The 10,129-nt window shown below is 38.7% G+C and overlaps 1 long non-coding RNA gene and 1 pseudogene across 1 annotated transcript; both read left to right on the top strand.

The window, feature by feature from the left end:
- LOC120105932 (putative CoA ligase CCL8 pseudogene) overlaps positions 1-7,101 on the top strand; it is a 50,380-nt pseudogene extending 43,279 nt beyond the window's left edge.
- Positions 4,173-4,773, top strand: LOC149753340 (uncharacterized). The gene is made up of 2 exons (XR_016395665.1): positions 4,173-4,482; positions 4,586-4,773. It is a non-coding gene; the product is annotated as an uncharacterized LOC149753340 (long non-coding RNA).
- Positions 7,102-10,129: the final 3,028 nt, after the last annotated feature.

Raw genomic sequence — 10,129 nt, 5'->3', positions numbered from 1 at the left:
GGGGAAGAAGAAGAGAGACAATCCAACACAAACACAAGGTTTTATAGTGGTTCGGAGCTAACCCTTGCTCCTACGTCCACTCCCCAAGTCTCACTTGGGAATTCACTATAACCCCCTTGGATTACAGCCGGTTGTTTTCCAAGCTCACAACCAAACTTGTTGTTTTACGAGCTCACAACGAACTCGGTCGGTTTTTCCAGGCTCACCGACTAGAACCGCCCCGATTGTTTTTCCGGGATCACAATCAAACCCTTACACACGTTGGTTTTAACTCGGCTCACCAACCAACCTCAATCCCCTTGATTCAATCCTCGATTGAACTAAGTAAATACAAGTTGTAGAAAGAAAACAGAAAATGAGCTTCTCAAAAAGCAGATGAAAACAATATGAACAATAAATGAAGTTAAGAAGCCTCAAACGCTTTTAGATTGGAGATGAGGAATGGCTTCTTAAACTTCTGGTCTCCTCTTGAAAGAGTAGTCGACTTGAATGCAGGAGAAGGAGGCTTTAATTGCTGGGAAGATGTAGTTGGAAGCAGTAAATGCAGATCTTCCTCTTTTTCGTTGAAGAGCACGTTGCAGAGCTTGAATGCTTGATTAGTTGGAGTGGAATGGTTGTTCTCTGCCTTGCTACAGTCCTCTGTGGCTATTTAAGCCAACCCCCACGGAAACTAGCCGTTAGAGTGCTTTTTCTGCCCGTTCTGAACACTCTGCGCAGCCTGACAATATGACCGTTAGTGGGTTGGAGTCGACTCGCGCGATCAGGAGTCGACTCGGCTGTAGCGGGAGTCGACTCGGCAACTGTTCTAAATTTGAATTAAAGTTGCCTTCACGACTGGGAGTCGACTCGTCTTGACCTGGAGTCGACTCGTCAACTTCTGGAGCTGACTTGGCAATTTTGGAGTCGGCTCATCCACTGAAGTCCGTGGATCCAATTTTGAATTTTGTCCACTCGAGTCGACTCGACTGTCCTGGGAGTCGACTCGAATCTCAGAGCCCGAACTCCCGATCCTCTGTCTTTTGGCTCGTCTAGTCTTGGAGTCGACTCGAACTTCCTTGGAGTCGACTCGGCTCTCAGTTTCCGAAAGATGGTCTTCTGCCTTTTGACGTGAAGCTGTCTTGGAGTCGACTCGAGCTGTCTGGGAGTCGACTCGAATCTCAGAGGCAGTAACTTGGTTTTCTGTCTGTCTTGGGGTCGCGGTGTCTTGGAGTCGACTCGCGTATTGCGGGAGTCGACTCGAATCTCAGAGTCCATAAAATGCTCTCTGACTTTTTCTTTGTGTACCGCTGAGAGTCGACTCTTGCTTTCTCTGGAGTCGACTTGCCACCTATCGGAGTCGACTCGCGTTCCACTGGAGTCGACTCGAATCTCAGACCCGAAAACTGTTCTCTGACTTTTCTGCCTGTGACTGCTTGGAGTCGACTCTTACTTCCTTGGAGTCGACTCGCGCACTTCGGGAGTCGACTCGCTGACAGGTTCTGAGTTGAAGCTTTCTGTCCTTCTGTCTGTTCTCAGTCGGAGTCGACTCGTACTTATCTGGAGTCGACTCGAGCTCGTGCCAGTGAACTTGATACGCTTGGAGTCGACTCGTGATACTCGGGAGTCGACTCGAGTCTCAGACATTGGTTCAAACAGACTCCTTAACTTATCCAAAAATTATGAACCAAATCTTGGGACACTTAGACAGGATTTTCACTGAAACACTCAATTGAATTCATTAGTAATCAAAAGATATACTCAAATGCTTTGAGCTCATCAAAATCAAATGGGGTTTTAATCAATCACTCCACATGTTCTATTTGCTTGCTTTTGTCTGAAATTTTTATATTTATTGCTTTGTTGAAGGTTAAATTTGACTTGCTCTCTGAAGATTTTTGTGAATGTCTTTATGAATTTAGAATAACGCCAGGTATGTTTTCGTTTAAACTTTTAAGCTCCTGAATCTGGAACTGAGTGTAATTTTCTCTTTTATGCATTGATATCTGGTTAATCTTTGGCACCTAGAGAAATCACTAATGATTGGCAATTCTTTAGGAAGAATTCTGCATATCTGCTGCTAGTTAATGTAGAAAAATGTTCATTTTACATCTTAAACAAATTAATGAAATAGAAATTAATGAAATGATCAGAAATTAACTCTTTCTGGTTCTAAATACTTATATAGAACCAGAAATGAAATTAATGCATGCCTTCCACAAAAGCAAATTAATGAGCAACTAATCAGGGCAAGTCATGCAGCACAGCTGGAAAGGGGGGCAATATATATCCCTTACATTTGAAATGGAAAACAAATGGACAAGATGTCATTCTAGCTAACCAAGACAAATATGAGGTGCAGTTTTAGTAAATCAGCCTGATTTATGAATTTGTTTGTATTGGCAGCAGACATTATCATGGTTTGCTTTACTTCATACATAAGTTCTAAGCATTGAGCACCCCTTCAGATTCCCTTGCTTCTAATGGAATAATTCAAAAGCCTCCAATACAAATTGAAAAAGAACAGATTCTTAGGGGTTGTTTGCTTGTCAGGTTTTAGTCCATACTGACTGTAATTCTTGTAATTTGGTTTCTTTTCATACAGCCTATTTTGTGCAAACTGGTGCATCATAGAACCTGATAATTCAATTTTATAGAAAAGGCGCCCCCTTCTTCTTCATAGACTTGTTTTATAGAATATCAGGTTTAGTGTTTATCTTGTTTCTAACAACTCAGAGACAACAAAAAGAAGGTTTTTGTTTCTTGCAGTGATGCTGTACATAAAGAGCATGATGGCTTCTTTTAACTAATTTCTTTGTAGTATGCACATTTATATGCACATATTAATGCATTTTTAAATAGATTTCAATTGCTTAAGTACTTGCTTAGGTAACAAAATGTCCCGAGGAAAACGATTCAGAGATGTGGAGTTCCAGCAGTCTCAGGTGGGATCTTCTTCTGCTCAGTCCATGCGATCCCAGCAGCCCCAGCAGCACGAGTCCGAGTCTCAGCATGAGTTCCAGTCTCAGCAACATCCAGGCCAGGAGGTTATGGATGACTTGCATATCCAGGGTAATTTGATTTAAAGTGCATATATTAAGTTCATTTACAATCTAATTATTTTAATTAATTTGCCTCCAATGTTTTAATTATTATTTTTTATAGATGAACAAGGGAGAGTGAGGTTGACACGGGATTCCTCTCGAGCACGGGATGTGTGGCAGCTTCGTGAGGATGAGAAGATAGTCGTCGAATGCAACGAACTAGGGCAGCCCATCAAGTGGGCTGGAAGCCTTTTATCAAGTTTTTTAGGATCGGTTGCGCGTAGGGGTCAGTTGTGTCCGCTCAACTATCATAAGTGGAATGATATGCTTCCTTCTTATAAAGTTGAGCTTCTTAAATTTGTACAGGTAAAGAATTGAATTTAATATTGTTAATTTGATAGCTACTGTATGTTAATTTGCTTACTATTACAATTTTAATTTTTCGATTTAATATTATTATAACATTCTTTATTTTGGTGTAGAAAAAGTTTGTGCTCCCTCCAGAGAGCCATGATTGGGTGCTAAAGTCCCTCAATCGCAAATGAAAAGAATATAAGTCGAAGTTGAAGGCCGACTGGAAGCGCGAGGGTATGACAGAGGAGGAGGTTGCTCGTGTTTATCCTCCTGATGTATACCATCATCAGTGGAGGGAGCTTATTCACTATTGATTTTCTGAGAGATGACAGGTTGTGTATTCTATCTCAATACCTTATATAATATTTAATACATTTAATATATTACAATGTTTACTTTTTTCATGGTAGACATATTCTGACATTGGTCAAGCGGCACGAGCATCTCAGACAATTCCTCACACTTCAGGCTCGAAGAGTTATGCAAGGCTCCTAGCTGAATTCGTAAGTTTTTTTGAAACTTTTTGAAACTCTTATATCATATAGCATGTATCATGATATGTAGCACTTCCAATACACTTTTTGTTGTAGATGGAAGACCATGGGAGGAAACATGGTGAGGTGGAGTTCTATAAGATGACTCACATCCACCGAGATGGCAGCTTTGTCCGGAAGGAGTCGAGAGATATAGTTGTATGTATTCATTAATAATTTGTACAACTGGTTTTTCATGTATTTCAATTTTTTAAAAATTAATTTGATTTTTTTTAGAGATATAGGACAGAGCTACATCCTTTATTTTAGAGCGTATCGGAGAGTCATCTTCAATCGGCAACACGAGAGGTATCGAAGCTCAGGTGTTTACAGAATTGATGGGCTCGGAGCGTTATGGTCGAGTGAGGGGTTATGGCGTTGGAGTTACCCCCACTCAGTTGTCTGCAGTGGGTAGATATACTCAATATGCTAGACAGAGTAGTAGCACTGCAGAGGTTAATGATCTGAAGGCAGAGATAAAAGAGTTGAAGCAGAGCCACCAGACAGAGATGCAATCTTTGAGGGCTCAGATTAATCAGATTACATCTTTGTTGCATCAGTTTGTCCCTCCTCAGGTAAATTACTACATCTACTTGAACATTTTGCATAAGTATCATATTTTTCTTAAAGATCTTAATAATTTTTGTATTCTTAACTTCTTTAGTTTTTTTATTACAGGTTCCTGATACTTCATCTGCACGTAGAGATGGTGATGCTAGCGACCCCTGAAGCATTTATTTTGGAGTTTTATATGTATTTTTTATGTTTTTTGAAGTACATTGTAAACGTAAATTGATAGTATGAATGTAATTTGACAATATGAATGTTTAGATAAATATGTTTGATTTTGTGTATATCTCGCTTAGTGTGTGTGGCTTTGATTTTGTAAACAGGGTTTAAAAAATTTTAAATTTTTTTTAAAAAAAATAATATGCTAACGATGCTTTAAAGCGTCGTTAAAATTCCGACCAGAAATCAATTAGCGACGCTTTAAAGCGTCGGTAAATCGAACAGAAATCAATTAGCGAAGCTTTAAAGCGTCGGTACGTTTGAATTAACGATGCTTTAAAGCGTCGGTAAATCGAACATTTACTGACGCTATAAAGCGTCGTTAATTCAAACGTACCGACGCTTTAAAGCGTCGCTATGTTTTAAATTACCGACGCTAAAAAGCGTCGGTAAAGCGTCGCTAATTTTCAATGCTTCCGGAAGCGTCGGAAAATATTTTCTCCACTGTAGCATAGGCGACGCTTTACTGACGCTTAGGAAAGCGTCGGGAGGATTTTAGCGACGCTTAAAAGCGTCGCTAAAGGCCAAAAAATGCGTCGCTAATGCCCAATATTCTTGTAGTGATGGTTGAGTTCATGCCAAAGTTTAGCGTGCCAGAGATGGCATGATTCATACCCAAAAGATGGAAGTATAGCAGATGATGCTATTAAAGGATGATATTTCTGAAAACCAAGGATCTTTTCCCTGCAGCGAAATAAAATCAAGAAAAAAATCCTGCAAAACAATGAATAGGGTGATAGAAACATAGATCTCACTACTAGCAACTCAAGCGTGTTGCCTCCTAAGACATCCACGCTCACTGCCTCTCCCTGGATTTTTATGGCCCTTTTCTTTTCTACGTTACTTATGGTGATGGCTAACCCTAGCTATTTATATTCACCATATAAAATCCTAGACAATGATATGTGTGGAATTCTTAGGGATCTTTATTCTCGACCGTAGGATCACTGAAAAATTATTTTTTACAAAACCCCTTATATTCTTTTAATTCTAAATTTTGGGCTTTTACAAATTGCAAAAATGTCCATCAACACTTTGCAATTGACCCCTGAGAAAAGGAGTTTAATTTAGTAAATTTTCTTTTGTTTACAATTTTGTTTATTTATCCTTTTACCACACTATATTCCACATAAGCCAATAGGATCAAAAAAAATATCACTGATTAAATTTTTGGCTTATATAATTCTTAATTCTTATTCTGTAAATTCAGTTAGATCTCAAAAATTATTTCTAAAATAATTTCACAAATAAATATTTTATTTATAATAATAATAAAACATAATAAAAATGTTTTTTATAAATCTCACTTGCCAGTTTTTCTTTTGGTCCAACCTCATATAGACATACTAAATATACTACCTTAAATTGAGGCTGGTGGATTCCTTATTGAGCATCTATACAAATTTATCTGGTGCACTCAAGACCCAACTTTGTTTGTATATTTGATCTTGAGAAGACCATTAACAATTAACTCGGTCAAAGCGCAAGAACATATCAAATATATCTGTATAGACCTCTCAGGTCAAACGACATATAAACTAATTGTGTTGAATACTCTTTTTAACATCAGTGATTACTTCTAGAAGGTATTTATATTTGGATCCCGTTTAGTGCATGTACTCTTACACTGCACCCACTCGTTTCCTTAAGGTCTCTACCTCAATGATGGAGTCTATCATCCTATTTATATAGCCGCACAATGAGTGTAGGCTTAAAATATGTAACTCGGCCTAGAACAACATGAGTTAACAAAGAACTAAAAAGCCATCACTCTGCGCCTATGATTCATTAATATCGGTGTGGTCCTTTTACAATGTTACTCAATATAAATACCATGTGAACATCTCATGTCACAATAAAATACCCAATAAACAAATAAACATATATGTAAAAAAGAGAAATAAATAATTCAATAATTATTAAAATTGATTTACATATTAGTTTCTGAGGGCATAATTCTAACAGCTATTACTCTGTTTATGGGAGTTCCAATGACGAATACTCGACTGCTACAAGGCTATGAAATAATGGACTCGTATGTACAAGAAGCTTCTGCTTTTGCTGCAAGTAAATTATGTCTCATGATGTGTGGGTCATCAGCGCTTCCATATCTAGTCCTAAAACAACTGGAAGAAATAACAGGCCATAGTCTTTTGAAACGCTATGGCATGACTGAGTTTATCATGGCACTATCCCAACCCTTGCATGGTATTTGAAAGGGAGGCACAATTGGCATACCTGTTCCTCGAGTAGCGGTCAAGATTATTCCGGAAGATGGGAGTGGAACTAGAACAACCAAGGTGGATGAATGTTGTGTTAGAAATCCTTCACTATTTAAGGAATACTAGAATCATCCTAAGATAACAAAAGAATCATTTACTGATGGTGATCCTCGTCTCTCATAGCAAGCTAAAACCATTATTTTTTTTATTCTCAAAGTTGAACATGATGCCGGTTATCTAATTGTGATAACCTAATTTTCTTGCGCTAGTGGGCCGGCCCGAAGAGGGCTAGGCCTTTAGCCCAACGTGCTTTGCTGCACAGGAGATGAGGAGAAGAAGACTTCGGTTAGGAGTCTTCTTTCTTCCCGTTCTCACCGAAAATCGGGACTCTTGGGGCAATTCAAGTTTATCTAGAACTCTAGAATTTCCTCTATTTAAGATCCTCCACTTTCTCCATTGAATACCATCCCCAATAACTGGAGGAATAGCCGTCGATCCCAATGTCCTTCTTCGAACCTCTTTCTTGGATCTCCGCTAGAAAAGCTACTGGGCTACCTCCCCAAATGAGGTAACCAATCCATACCTCTTTAACCACCTTTTTTTCGTGGATTTATAGTTGTTGTCACCTTGATTTGGACTGGCGAGTTGCTGGAATCTCATCCAAAATAGGGGTGCCCAATTTTGGCTCCTTTCCTCCCTTGTACATCACTGTCGATCACCGAAAAAGGTTGGGCTTTGATTCTTCTTGGGACCCTGAGATCGTGTGACCATTGGTTAGTGGAATCAGCCATGATTTAGGCCAAGATTGAGGTAGATCATCCCTTGGCCTTTGTGATCTTTATTATACTTGACTTCTAGTATGCCTGATATTCTCTTTATGCATGCTTATTGCTAGATTGCAATTTGCTTCTAGAGAATCTCATTTAATTTCTATTAAACGAATACTTGGATATCTCATTGGAACTGAAAACCTAGAATTTGGTATTCCAAACAATATTCTTTGGATTTAACTGGATTTTTTGATGTTGATTTTGTAGGTTGTAAAATTCATAAAAAGAAATAAGTGAAACCTACCATGTTTTCAGAGTTAACTTAATCTCTTGGTTTAGCAAGAAACAAAATTCAAAAGCTTTATCAACAACTGAGGTTGAGTATGTAGATGCTAGAAGATGTGCTCAAATCTTATGAATTAAACAACAACTAAAAGATTATGTAATTAATCTTAATAAAATTTTAATTAAATGTGTCAATACTAGTGCAATTAACTTAACTAAAAGCTCAATTCAACAATCAAGAATAAAGCATATTGAAATAAGACGTCATTCTATAAGATATCATGTGTAAAATGGAGAAATAACTCTAGATTTTATTAATGTAGAGAAACAATTGGCTGAGGTTTTCACTAAACCTTTAACTGAAAAAAGATTTTGTTGTGCACCAAAAAAAAAAAAAATTGTTTGAGTAGAGGAAAGTGAGGGCTTTGTGATCCATTTGTTTAGACAAAACCTTTAGAATTTCGTTGGAAAACCCTTAAATTAGAAAGGCTAGGGTTCAGGAGCTAACCCTTAAAGTTAAAGTATTCTCTTAGTTTCATAAAGTTTTAGTCTAGAGAAGCCAACTCTTAGCGGAGAGGAGATGACTCCTTCAACAAGGAACCATATAGTGTCAACTCAATGGATGTGGAATCAATCCTTGATATTAGGGAGTCGATACCTTAAGAGTGAAGGGGAGCTAGAGCTGACTCCACATGAGTTGAGTTGAAGTCAACTCCTGCAATGTTACCTAAAAGGAACTGAGAGAATTCGACTCCTGGCTAGGTGGAGTACTTTTGACAGATAAGAGTCCACTTGCATGACTGTAACTTAGAAAATAAATCGAGTCATCTCTTCCCATTTCTCAGCAAAATGCTCAATCGTTCGAAATCATCCAACTTTTTCTCTCTCTAGTCCCTCAACTCTCTAACTTCATTAACCTCTCCTTCGCTCCTAGCCTCTTGCTCGAGTGGAAATAGCTCCAATGAGCACACATCTCATGGCAAAACGAATGCAAAACCCATGGAACACCTAGAACATTGGAAGAAGCAGAATGTCGGGGTTTCCATCCAACAAAGAGCTGAATCTTCTTCTCCACGGACGCCAAATAAGACCCCTCCCTCCACTAGAACTATCACCACCAGGAGGAACATAGATTTCAAGATTTTAGAGGAACAAGGGTCCACCATTGGGGAGAAAATCAAGAAATTGATATGGGAGCTTATTTGTAGCTTGAAGGAAACCACCTTACCCAACCTTGTGAAGGAGTTTTATCATAATTAAGTTTGGGGTTGGGAGTGTTGAATCCTTGGTGAAGCATGTTGAGATTTTCTTTAATGGACGAGGCCTTAGATGCATCTTACACATGCCTTGTGATGGATTGGCAGCCAAGAGGATGGATGAGAGAAGGATAGGGTTGAAATGCATTTCAGGAAGATCTGATGTGCCAGAGATAAAGAAGATAAAATTTGATTAAGTGTAGAGATGAGGCTTCTACACCATTTTGTTAAGTGCATTTTCTTTCCTAAAACTGGTCATTTTGAGTTTGTCTCCGTGTCACGCCCCGAGCCCGGAGCGTGGCAGACGCCGCATGCCCGCACGGCGGGCCGCACAGGCATGCAAGGCAGCAGATCATATCAGAGCAAATACAGATGTTTAAAATGACATAAATATTTAAGGTCATTCAAAAGCAGTGTTACAAAATTTCAAAATAACATTTGTTAATATAATTCAAATGTCCAAGCTAATCTAACTAAAATACCAATAACCGAAGGAATCATCAGGAAAATCTAACGCACTCCCCAATCCCGTGCGATCAACTCTCTGGATCTGAAAAATAGAGAAAACAGTATAATGAGTTACACTAGCCCAGTAAGCAACAAAATATCCCAGAGTAGGGTTAAAGCATATCAGATCAAAATATAGAATAATGACTGGAATAAATCATAAGTAACATTGTTTTTTCTCTTCTCAAAACTTATTATCATTTTTACAAAAAAACTCTGATACCAGAATCTCAACATGATAGGCTACGGCCACGTAACCCAGTGGCATGGGTTGCACAGAGTGCCAGAAACCACTATTGTTAGTCACCGGTGGCAACGGTGTCCAGAAACCACTATTCTAATCACCGACGGTGCGGTGTCGAAATCGGTTCCTCCCAGATTACATGTCGACAA

The sequence above is a fragment of the Phoenix dactylifera genome, chromosome 6, assembly GCF_051530095.1.
Source record: "Phoenix dactylifera cultivar Ajwa chromosome 6, Ajwa_hap1_PhDact_Kaust_v1.1, whole genome shotgun sequence".
NCBI classification, from domain to species: domain Eukaryota; kingdom Viridiplantae; phylum Streptophyta; class Magnoliopsida; order Arecales; family Arecaceae; genus Phoenix; species Phoenix dactylifera.
Note: the sequence above shows the minus strand (reverse complement) of the source record. Positions and strands in the feature narration are given on the sequence as shown.